The sequence below is a fragment of the Peromyscus eremicus genome, chromosome 3, assembly GCF_949786415.1.
Source record: "Peromyscus eremicus chromosome 3, PerEre_H2_v1, whole genome shotgun sequence".
NCBI lineage: Eukaryota > Metazoa > Chordata > Mammalia > Rodentia > Cricetidae > Peromyscus > Peromyscus eremicus.
In genome coordinates, this window is record NC_081418.1 from 74875208 (window position 1) to 74886338 (window position 11131).

The 11131-nt window shown below is 38.9% G+C and overlaps 1 long non-coding RNA gene across 1 annotated transcript; it reads right to left on the reverse strand.

Annotated features, from left to right (window-relative positions):
- Nucleotides 1–250: 250 nt before the first annotated feature.
- LOC131905897 (uncharacterized) lies at nt 251–5801 on the reverse strand. The gene is made up of 4 exons (XR_009378069.1): nt 5543–5801; nt 3663–3824; nt 690–840; nt 251–536 (listed from the first exon to the last, which is right to left on the reverse strand). It is a non-coding gene; the product is annotated as an uncharacterized LOC131905897 (long non-coding RNA).
- Between the last annotated feature and the right edge of the window lie 5330 nt (nt 5802–11131).

The window sequence follows — 11131 nt, forward strand, 5'->3', positions numbered from 1 at the left end:
GTTTTCTTGGGTCCAAGCGGCTGCAGGACTGGTGAGTGAGAGAGATTTGTCCTGACCATGGGCCAGGTGGGACACAGGAAAACTTCAGCTACATACCAGGAACACATGTTATGCATTGCAGGCAAAACACTCATACACATAAAGTAAATAAATATAGAAAAGAGAAAAACAAGTTTTTTTTAAATAAATAAACAAATATTACATTTCCAAGTTTTCTTGCGACTGGATGGCTAAAGACATGTAGTTCCAAGTGACAGACTGGCTCTTTTTGGAAAGTTCTTTAAAGGGCTGCTTCAGTCAAAAGGCCTTCCCTTCCAGTTCCCCTGCCCTCCCTCCTTTCCGAAAATGGAAAGGAAGAGCTAAAGTCCCAGCACCAGTTGAGGTCTTTGAAAATGAGAAAGAGCTGTCAGATGCTCCAATTCAAATGCTCCTGAGCTCCTCAGTCAAGGCTCCACCTGTTACCTGCTTGTGAGAAAATAAGCCATTCCCAACTTATTGTCAGGTCTTCGTTTGTAATGGATGAATGTGACTGTAACCTGAAAAAGTACCATACCCAGGTGAGTAAAGGTAATATAATATCTGTACATTTTTATTTAAAGCAATTTCTTATACACACACACACACACACACACACACACACACACACACACACAAGCACAGAGCTATTTTCATTATGCTGATTTACTTACTTTTTCTTTAAGAGGGAACATGCAACCACTTCATTACCAGGCACTCAGAATAAATCTAACATGTCTGTGTTTTCCTTTTACTCTTCCTTCCAATTCTCTTAATTCCTTTGTTTGTAACTTTGTTCCTTCTCCTCTGCTTTCACCCACTCTCCTGTTATGATATTTGCCAAAATAATATGAGGTTAATACACTGGGAACTATTGGATGTAAAACTATTAGCAGTAAAATCTCTACAAGCAAGGAGATATTAAGAATTAACCTAAGCCACGAATAACACTCATTGCAACCCTCTGGGCCCAGACTGAGTAGTCATATTCATGGGCTCCCTTGCCTAGTTTGATCCAGGACACTCATTCTGAGCTACCCATACATGTGGCCTCTGTGGGCCCAAGGCAGTAGTCGCATGTGCAAACTCTCTTGGCCTATGCCCATACATGTGTTTTCTTGCTGAGTTTGTTCCAACTATCTTGACCTGTGCAGCCATGCAGGCCCAGGTCCAGCTGAGAGCAACATCATCACACTGTTTTAGAATGTCTTCCTGGTTCCCTGATCTGTGCTGCTTTTCCAGATCCAAGCCCAGCTTGGACTTCACTAAGGCAATCCTATGTGACTCTTAAATCCCTGCATCACACTAGTTACAAGTGACTTGGAGTCACTCTTGTCTCCTTAATCAATAATCAACAGTAAGTGTCTGGAGAATTGATCTGCTCACTTTTACCTGATCTGAAACCAACCAATTGTAGGCAACAGGAAAAACAGAGCAAAACCTCCAGTCAACATAGACATGATGAATTTTCATATCTAACACACAGCCAACAAAATAAATATGCATGCACATGTTCCACCACAAAAACACAAAAACACAGTATAAAAGACCAAGACAATATGGCTCCCCTAATGTCTACCAGTCCTATAGAAATTTCCTCCAATAGGAATTGCTTAAATAAAATGCAGGACATCAAACTTAAAATAACAATTAAAAACCTGATCAGAAAATTCAAGGAAATCAAAGAGGACACAAACAAACATCTGAAACTAACAGGGCAGAAATTAACTTTTAACCACAGTTCAAGAAAACACAGAGGAATAGCATTATGAAGCCAATGCAGAATTTGAAAACTAAATTCCAAAAGGAGATTTAGATCTACCGAAGAGAACTCAACTGTTCTAAGGTGTGAAAACCAAGATGCTGTGCAGGACTTGGGCTGCTTAGATGTTCTCCTCTTCATCTTTCACAATTCTCCTAATTTGTTGTCATAGTTAATCATACTTGGCGTACTTTCCCTTCCCAGAACTTGCAAATGAGCAAAATCTTGCCTGAGGCTAATGTTGAGTACAAGTACAACATTTTAAGGGAATAGAAAACTATTCTGATAATTAAGGTAATCATTTGACAGAAGTTATTGAAATGGACACTTCAAGCATTTCATTGCTCAGTAAAACTGATTAAAGAGTCATCCCATAAAGTATCCATGGCTGACTTGTCAGGAAAGACAGCAGTCAGTTGCCTGTGATGCACAGACTGTAAAGCTATCTGTACTTAACTGCAAACACATATAGTCCCATTACTTAGAAGTGCATTTGGAAGCCATTGGGAACAATAACTCTCTTTTTAAAAACATACCTTTGTATTTAGGCCACTATGGTAAATTCCTTGTAAGCAAACACAAAATGTTAGAGTGATAAAGTACCAAATGGCTACATAAGGGGTGACATTTGAAGGAGACAAAGAAATTATCATTATGGAATGACTTTTTGGAAAGAAAAAAGAAGGATGTAATTTTTGGGGACAGCTTTATAGTTTGGAAATTGTTTCCCCTTATAGATCTTGAATGTTATCTACAGTCTTAACAAGTAACAGTGCTGGGTGTGGAGAAGATGACATGTTGATGTAGACCCCAACACAGTTAAGCAGATACGGACCGACAAGGAGATCTGCATTCCAAGCATTATCAGAGAATTACAGTCTCCCTCTGTATATGTCTTTCCCCCAGACTGTGATCTCCTTTCAGTTGACAACAGGTATTCTATTCCTTCTCTGTTTCTACATTAGCTACCACACAATGAGCAGGTGGTAAGTTTTTATTGCATAGACTACTGAATGAATAATAACTTCCATCACAGCCCTGTTTGTCATGGGTAACCTTTCAAAGTACACTACATTCCTTCCCTCCTCCAGAAAAGCCAAGTGCCTGTAATGACAAGACTATTTCCTTGTTCTGCTTCATTTACTATTTTTAGGGTTAGTTTCCTGGTGACTGAGAAGCTGTATCAGAAGATCCTGCTGTTACCAATAGATCAGAGAGCTTCTGTGTTTGTAAGATCTATGATACAGAGGGTCTGATGTGGCATCTAATTTATTGCAATGCTGCTGAAATCTGAACGCAATCAGACTTCTCAGGAAGAGTTGATCTCCCCAGGACAATTTATCAGTGTCAAAAGCTGTGAGTACAGGATGGTTCCTCAGATACCTTCTAGGGTCTTTGTAGTGGTACAACGTGAAGAAAACAATTCTTTAATATATATATATATATATATATATATATATATATACACATATATGTATATATATATATATATATAAAATTTTAGAATGATGTTTGATTTATAAAAAAATTACCAAGACAACAATGATTTAGATTATTTATTTGTGCTAGTTTTCATTGTGCATATTTACTGTTCATGATACTGTGATACATAAGGAAATTTTCACACACACAGATAATGTATTTTGAATTTCCCCATAAGCCCCTATTCTACCCCTTTCACAGCCTTCTCCTTTTTTATAAGTGTCCTTTGTTTCCCTAGTCTGAAAGTTTTCCTTCTACTTAAAACAAAATTTGATAATTCCATGCTTGATTGCGATGCACATGATTACTGTTCCTATGTTTACCCTTGAGGACCTTCTCTCATCCAGCTCTCTCCACCCCCAGTGAGTTCCCTTCTTCCTCATGGCTCTCTGGCTCACCTTACCTGTCTTTCTTCTGCAGGGCTTGTGGAGGTAGTCACAGCAGCTGTGTCCATGATTGCATCAGTCATGTCAGACCAGAAGCAGAGCTTCTCTTTACTCCTCCTCACACTCCAGCATTCAGCCTTTCCACACTTTCTTCTGGGACCCAGAGCAGGTAAGATGTCCTATTTACAGCCAGACACCAAAGATGACACATTCTTATAAGTCCTTTCTTTGATCATCTATCACCCACTGCCAAAGGAAGTTTCTCAGAAAGAGAGGGAAAGCTGAACTAGTCTGTGGGTATAAGTATAACTATTTAGAAAGCAATTAACTGTATGTCCATTCAGCAAAACATCAGTAATAGATTACCCACATAGGGACTGTAACCTCTCTAGCCACAGAATTTGACTAGGTTTACAGTACCAGGTGCGTACTCGCTTCTTCCTATAGAGTGGGCCTCAGATTCAATCAGCCAGCCATTGATTATCCCCAGAACATCCAAGCTTCTATTGTATCATTGGGTTTATCTTGTCAGATAAGTCAGAATTACAGCAGGCAGGGTCCATATCTGGGTGAGATCACTGATGACTTTTCTTCCTCAACACTCTGAATAGTACTTCTTTTTTTTTATTAAAAACTTTTTATTCATTTTACATACCAACCATAGATTCCCCTCTCATGCCTCCTACCTCTTCCCAACTGCTTCTCCCTCCCCCCAGCCCCCTTCCTATCCCCTCCTCTGAAAAGGTGTGACCTTCCACGGGGAGTCAGCAAAGCCTGGTACATTCAGTTGAGGCAGGTCCAAGCCCCTCCCCTGCATCAAGGCTGTGCAAGGTGTCCCACCATAGGTAGTGGGCTCCAAAAGAACTTCTAATACAATAAATGTTATCCATTTGAGAGGATAGCTTCTAGTTCAGTTCCAGCTGGATTTGTTTGTGTCCTATATCTGTGGTACATAGTATCTTCAGCAATAGGGTCTTACTGGCTACTTAAGCCAGCCATTCACAGTGACAATAGCCTATAATTGCTTTGGGGGCCTCTTGAGGCTTCGTACCAATAGAACATAAAGGAATTTTCTCAAACCTGGCACTGTAATTTGGGGTTTAAAATCTTTGACTTCTGGGAGCAGCATTACCCACTCATGTGGAGTATGCCTTTTCATACTTTTTATAAAGATTGTAATTTTTAGTTAGCTTATAAAATGGTAGATTCCTATATGGATTTTTCAAAGTCTTTAGTTTCTCTTGACCAACCCCACTTTCCCTCATATCCCCACTCCCATGCTCATTTAAATATTTCTGCCCATAGTATTAATTCCCCCTACTTTCTTTCACATGGTTTTATAATCCCCACATTTAGTCTTTTCCTCCTTACTCCCTATATCACAACTTCTTTTTTACTTCTTGGTCTCTGTAGACAGTTCCTCCAGCTTAAATACAAAATTCTAAATCTTCAACTCTGTTATCTATGTATGAGAGAGGATACATGACATTTGTCTTTCTGGGCCTATGCTTGGTATTTACATTGTCATGCTTGATATAGCATTATCTAGCTAACTACATTTTCCTAAAAGCTTCACAATTTAGCTTGCTTTTAGCACTTAAAAACTTGCATGGTGTAATATACTCCATTCCATTATCCTTTTATCAGTTGACTGACATCTAGGCAGATTCTACTTCTCACTTATTAGGAATGGAGAAGCAAAGAGCATAGGGGTGCAAGTGTCTCTGTCATAGGGTGTGATATTCTTTGTTTATATGTCTAAAAGTGTTACAGCTGGATCCTATGGTAGTTCTGCTTGTAGCTTTTGAAGAAATCTCCACAAAGATTTCTGTAGTAGATGCATCTGTTTATATTCCCACAGTAGCACATGAGGGCTCCCCTTTCCCTACATCCTTACCTGCATTTACTGTTCTCTTGATGATGGCCATTCTGGGGTGAGAAGAAATATTAAAGCAATTTCTTATTTTCCCTGAAAGGTGAAGATGTTGAAGATTTTAGAAAACATTTACTAACTGTTTGAATTTCTTCTTTTGAGAACATTGTTCAGTTACAAAATCAGTTTTGTGATTGGGCTATTTCTTATTTTTTTATTTCTTTGTATATTCTAGCTGTTAATCCTCATTAAATGTATAGCTAACAAAAATTTTCTCTTTCTTTTTTTAGAGTGTGTATGCATTAGGTTATTTGTGAAAGTTTGGACTTGAGGTATTTATTTTATTTATTTATGTTGTTTTGCTTTCACTTATTATCTGGTATGATCATTAGCTTTCTCCGGCTGACATGCACTGTCCCTCTGCTTTCTGATCACATCTTTACATTCTCTTTGTTAATATACCCCCGATTTATCTAAAGAGCCCTGCGTCTTTCTATTATACAATATGATTATCATCCCTGATCTAAGTGTGGGTAATTGCCAACTGACGAACACATTATTGATGTTTCAGAACCTTCTACAATAGAATTTAGCCCAGAGTTTTGAGTCACAGAAGAGGTATGTTCATATGATTTTTCTGTTGCATGCTTTTGAATTTATTGTTACTGTTTTTATTGCCTTTTAAATATTTATAAAAATGCTTTGAAAATTAGACTATGCTAGAATCCATTTTAGCAACGAAGAAATAAATCTTTCTAAAATGGATTTAACTTTGGATTTGCTTTCTCTCAAATGAGCTGCAGCACGGCTGCTGCAACGAGAAGAGCTCACCAGGTGTCATTATTTGGTAGTTTTGTCCCATCTGGAATTTGTTACTCTAGTTCTTATGCTGTTTTGCCATCTCTAGGAAATTTGGTTGGTTGTTTGTGTGCGTGTGTGCATGTGTGTGTAGGATCATAATATTCAAACATTTAGAAACTGACATACCTCTATAATTGTGATTTATTCATCCACAATAAGAAATACAATGACAAGAAAGCTAGAATACTGGTACTAGTAGAATCATTCTTATTAAATATGATATTGAGGAAGCATAATTTTATAGGAGGCTGCCTAAGAGTATGGATTACAACATAAGAACCTTCGAATTCCCACACTGAATGCCATGCTGTAGAAAAATCCCTTTCTCCTGATGACATCACCTCTGCCTCTAGGAACAGACAATTCAGGTGGAGCTTGGTTTTCTATCCTAGTCACTATTCTACTGCTGTGAAGAGACACCATGACCAAGGCAACTCTTATAAAAGAATGCATTTAATTGGGAATTTGATTACAGTTTTAGGGGGTTAGTTGTGATCATCATGGCAAGAAGCACAAAAGCATGGCACTGGAGCAGTAGATGAGAGCTTTACATTCTGCTCTGCAGGCAGCCAGAAGGGAAATAGAGACTGAGCCCGAGGTGGGCTTTGGAAACCTCAAATCCACCCCCAGTGATGTACCTATCCCCAAAAGGCCACACCTCCTAATCCCTCCCAAGCAGTTCCACTAATTGGTGGCCAAGCATTTGAACATATGAACCTATGGAGACCATTCTCATTCAATCCACCACACTTGCTTCTGGGTGCTGGGTGTCCTTGGTCCTCTAGGCTGGCAAGTTAGCCCTGTTTTCACAAATACTGTAAGTACTCAAATGATACAATGGTAGTAATTACTAAATGACAAAGTACCAATGCCATTGATATACCTTTATGAGAAATAAACCACCTGGTAACTACTGTTCAAGATTTTTTGTGTTTATAGAATCTTAACATGTCTTTAATAACACATCATAAAAATAGAAATTAATGCAATACAAAACAGACATATTTGTATTTACTTCTATAAAATGCTTCTGAACAAATATTGCACATGAATTTTACCAAATTGAATACAGACACAGTAGAATTTTCCTTTAGCCTGCTGCCTCATTCCCTCCATCCTAGGTGAATTATACTTTGCTGTTATACTCACACAATTGGACATGTGTGACTTTGGACAGGTGGTTTAATTTTCCTAATTTAACTCTCCCTATCTGCAACATGAGAAAAATGCAATTCCATTCCAGAAGGCTGATGTACAGATCAAAAAAATAAAAAAATATCAATGTCTTTAAACATTCACTTCCAGATAATAAGCACTGGATGAAGGTTATCTGCAGTCGGGTGCTAAAAATATCCCCAAGAGCAGAGTAAAGCTATAGTCAGCATTTCAAGCACAGTGGCCACAATCTTTCTGTGGAAGAATTAGCACTGCCCTGTTAAAGTGGTGTGGGTAAGCTGGCATTTATCTGGAAAACTGAGGTGTCAGTCTGAAATACTAAAGTTGGAAGCTGAATTCCCTACATTAGTCACCATGGCTGAGTAGATACTGTGCTAATGGCCGGGTCTAATTTTGAAATAATCTGATTAAAAACTAAGAACAGGTCCCTGTGAGCAGTTTTTCTTCCCAGTGTTAGTGTCTGGTAGGGATTGTCAGATGTAATTATATTGATCAAGATGTTTCTATGATGTTATCATGTTAGAGAAAAAGACTTCCTATTCACTAATTAATAGGTATTTGTGTGTATTTTAATCTGAATGATCAAATTTTAAATTGCTGAGTTTTGTGGCTTTTTTTTCTTCTAAAGCAGCTCTGTTTAGAACTGAAAGAGCAATCTATAAAAACAGCCGAGATTATGGTTGAAATGGCCCCTTTTGCAGCTGTGTCCTTAGTGCAGGACTGCATCTAGGAAGGCCTCAACAGTGTGATCACTCAAATCATTGTTCACATCATCATCTGGGACTTGTGTCCTCAGACATCCAAGGAGAAGTGAGATGTACATCAGTTAGCTTGTGCTGCCAAGTAGGTAATCACCAAAGATGATGGTGACATCATCATCAATCTCTTTCTGCAGATATTTTCTCTGCTTAGACTTATCAGTATTCCAGCAGGATGGAAATGAAGTCTCAGACACTTTTCCAATCTCCTAATTAGAGGTCAGGGGTTGTGGAGATGGTGAGGACCCGAGTACAGCTCCCTAGAACTCATGCAAATGCCAGGTGAGAGTGGCACTCCACCTGTAATTGCAGGGTACAGTAGCTGGAAAGGAGACTCCTGGAGCAAGATGGCCAGCTAGACTAACTGAAATCATTGAGCTCTGGGTACAGCTAGAAGAGTCTGTCTCAGTGAGGAAGGTGGAAAAGGTTTCAGAAAGATCCCCCACATGAACAGGAGACTTCCAAACATAGGCGCACATGCAAGCACCCATCCCCAGAGGCATGTCTCTATGTGCAAACACACTTAAGATGCATGTACATATACACATATACAAGCAAAGAGTATTTAATGTGTAAATTATGGATCAGAATACATGTCAAATATACACATAAGAATGATAAATAAAAGGCAAATATATGAGGTGATAATAGAAATATAGTTTTTCTATTATCACTTCAAATATTTACCTTTGATAATCAGGGTAGTATGTGAAGGAAGGGTGGTACATGGCAAGGTCAGAATGTGGTATTTTTTTTGTAAAGGTTGGTCTGGAAAGGCCTTTCTGGCAAGGCAGTATTGCACGGACATCTGGTTTGCTCAAGAATATATGCCCCATGTCATACAAAGTGATATAAGTCAAACATGCTGTAATTCTTGAGGTCAAATGGTAATTGCTCAGGATTCAATTAAATAAAAAGGCTACCATTTTCCTTTCTGAAAGAAAGAGAAGCCATTTCACTTTTCCTAAAGGGCCTGGGGCACAAACTTATTTTCAGTCAAGAGTATTTGTTGTTATACAATACTACAGGATAACTGGGTTGACAAGATCAATATTCACCATAGTAAAAAGTTATTTCTCAGGGATAGAGAGATGATTCAGTGGTTAAGAGCACCGGCTGCTCTTCCATAGGTCCTGAGTTCAATTTGCAGCAACCACATGGTGGCTCACAACTATCTATAATGGGGTCTGATGCCCTCTTCTGGCCTGAAGGCATACATGCAGACAGGGCACTCATACCAAAACAAACAAACAAATTGAAGGTACTTCTCAGATCATTGGCTTAAATAGCAGATGCCACTAGCAGAATTTTATTATCAAATTAAATTAAGATTGGATAACTAATTTGGATCACATTTCCAGGAAAATCTGATAACAGGATACAAATGAAATACATAAGTCCTTTGATGTTTATGTTAGGTCTGTTGCCTCCTTAATGATTTCATTAAAGCCAAGGAGCTGAAAGACAATGTCTTCACCATTGTTCTATTTTTGTGAAGAGACACCATGACTAAGGAAAGTCTTCCAATGAAAAGCATTTAATTGGGGCCTTGCTTACAGTTTCAGAGGCTTAGTCCATTATCATCATGGTGGCACTCAGGCTCTCAGACAGGCATTGGAGCAGTATCTGAGATCTTTATATCCTGATCTTCCTGCAGAGAGAGAGAGAGAGGAGAGAGAGAGAGAGAGAGAGAGAGAGAGAGAGAGAGAGAGAGAGAGACTGAGAGTGAGACAGAGACAGGGAGAGAGAGAGACTGAGAGAGAGACAGAGAGACAGAGACAGACAGACAGACAGATAGACAGACTGGATCTGGAATGGGCTTTTGAAACCTCAAAACCCTTTTCCAGTCACACAGCTTCTCCAACAAGGCCCACTCCTAACTCTTCCCTGAAAGCTCATCTACTAGGGACCAAGCATGCAAATGTATGATCATATGGGGCCAATCTTATTATTCAAACTACAACAGCTAGATTTATTAGAGTGGGACAGTGAAATGGGATGCACTTGAGAGACTGGCTTACTAACTTACTGTTTTGTTGATGCATTAAGTGCTTTGGAATTTCATGGGAGTCATAATGCTAAGTCTAGGGCATTTGACTCCTCATATATGCACATTGGTAGTAAGTCACATGATCCCGGAAAGAATGGATTTACTTTTTTTTTTTTTTTGCTTTAAAACACTGTTTATTGGGTAAATGTTAGTGAAAAGTCATTAATAAGCATCATTGAGGTTTATGTTCTATTAGTGTTAAATTCCCAATGACAAGGAGTTTAAAACAATATTATAATCAGAGTTTCCTCAGACAGTTGAAGCCACTTCCCTTTCACCAAAGTTTCTTTCCATTACTGCTTAAATTCTAAACAGGTAAACTGGGTATCAGGAGTAGAAAAGGAGATGGGAACATGCATCTTTGCAAGTTGTTCACCTGTACCTATCAGATGGGAAATCAGCATTCCATGTCTCTCACAGTACAGCAACTCCCATTGTCATTGCACAAAAGGAGGGCTGTGTGTTGTTAGGCTGACAGCTAGGGCTCTCAGACTGAGTACTTTCATCTATTTCCATGTCCCTGCCACGTGAGAGGGTACTGTGATTGCTCCAAGGGAAATTGTTCAAGGTAACTCTACCCTTCCTATGCACAGTTAACCCTTTACCCAGAAAGGGACCAACAAGACAAGCTCCTTTTTGAGCTCCCCAATGAACACAGAGGTTCTGATGTTCCTTTTCCCCACCTATTAATTGAAAATAGTTTCTTGAGGAGGGTTTATATGAGTGAGAATTGTTGAGACCAAGGTTGGATAAAGCACAGCGACAAAT